At 47.0% G+C, this 1,691-nt stretch overlaps 1 protein-coding gene across 1 annotated transcript in view; it reads right to left on the reverse strand.

Moving 5' to 3' along the window:
- Nucleotides 1-86, reverse strand: part of EEFSEC (eukaryotic elongation factor, selenocysteine-tRNA specific) — a 122,159-nt gene extending 122,073 nt beyond the window's left edge. The window contains exon 1 of the mRNA XM_031058190.1: nt 67-86. The gene's annotated coding sequence lies outside the window, so the exon portion shown is untranslated. The remainder of the gene's footprint in view (nt 1-66) is intronic.
- Between the last annotated feature and the right edge of the window lie 1,605 nt (nt 87-1,691).

Genomic DNA, 1,691 nt, shown 5'->3' on the forward strand with positions numbered 1-1,691 from the left:
CGGCGCGGTTCGTCCGCTCAGCGCCCAGGGATGAGAAGCACCGGCCCGGCACACACCCCTGCTCACCTCGCTGCCCCTGCCGAGCAGAGGTTCACTGCTGACGGTGTACTTCGCTCATGAGCTGTCCCTAGCCTAGGTGTGAAAACCGACGCAATCCCAGGACGCCTCAACCAAACTTCTTTCCTCGCCTCCCGACCCGGAGTCGTCTCCGGACAATGCTCAGAAATCTGCGGAGCTAGCCACAGCTTCATGCCAGTTGTGGTAGAATCTATCCCACTCGCTAACTTCGAAAGCTGATCCTCTTTAATATCATCCTAATCATTAAGAAGCTATGAACCAGCATTAGCCTTCTTAGCTAAAGAAAGAGGGCTCTCCCCCTCCTTAATGATACGCCTCAACTAAACCCCAGCCCCTGATTTTTTATCACGCTCACTTCATGACTCACCTTCTTAATCATCCAACCTAAACCCCTATCATTCGTATGGATAAATCCTCCATCCTGCAAACCACCAGTCGCCCCAAGCACCACTCCCTGACCCTGACCATGAACCTAAATTTCTTTGCCCAGTTTCAGGGAATAGCAATTTCAGCAGGTTACCTTAATGTCCATCAGCTGGGCCCCCTCCCCGTGTTACGCCCGGCCTGAGGGAGGGTTGGCAGCCAGCAGACCTGGGAAGGGGGCGTGGGATTCACCCTGGGCATCCTCACACCTCGCCCACGCTAATTAGACACTGCAGCTGCTTAAACACACTCACTGTCACATCACCCCCTCCATTCTGCCCCCAAGCAAGCCCCGGTGCTGCTGGAACTGCGGTGACCAGGTTTGATTTCGAAGTCACATGGACATTGCAAACCCACGTGAAAAAGCAGGACACGTTTCGATCATTTACACTCCTTACACTTAATAAATTCGAGGCTTGCATAATTAATTTTCGTGTAAAGGGATATCTAAGTTAGGTAAAATGCTGCATTAAAAATCATATCCTTAATGAATGAAGAATCCAAGGTTATTAACAGTGGTGAACAGATCTCCTGGTAAGCACCGCTACCACCACCAAAACAGACAACAACAAGCAGATGAACATTGGAGAAGCCTGAGGGCATTTCAGAGGCTAAGGGTGTGATTCCTTCACTGATTTAAGTCACTTCACTTTACAGATTACTCGGGGAGATAAATGCTTTACAGGATAAAGCTTAACACGTGTGCTCGGCATTTCAACAGTGACTAAGCAGCCCAAAGTACCTCTTCAAAAGATTACAGCTCTTTACAAGCCAAGAAACCAAGACTGTGTCATGGACTTGGACTTCCCACAGGTGTCAAAGTAGACTAGACTTGTTCTATATTCTACTTTTTTTAAGGGCAGTGCAGTTGCTTTTCTGCTCACTCTGTGCAGTAGTACATATTGCTCATAGTAATAACATTCACATCTGAATAACTAATGAATGAGCCAGAAGTGTAAAATGAATTGCCTAAGGCTATTGTCAACATCACGAATTTGGTTTTTAGGCTTTGACTCCAAACTCCAGGCTATTTCCTACAAAGAAAATTGTTTTATACACCAACACTTTCAATATAAAAAAGTTTGGTTTAAAGCTGGGTGCAAATTACTCCTCCTTCCCAAACACATGGAAGTCAAGATGACAGAATCAATGACAGAAATGAAAAGGGGGGGGGGGGGGGGAACAGGACT

This window comes from Geospiza fortis, unplaced genomic scaffold (assembly GCF_000277835.1).
Source record: "Geospiza fortis unplaced genomic scaffold, GeoFor_1.0 scaffold78, whole genome shotgun sequence".
NCBI lineage: Eukaryota > Metazoa > Chordata > Aves > Passeriformes > Thraupidae > Geospiza > Geospiza fortis.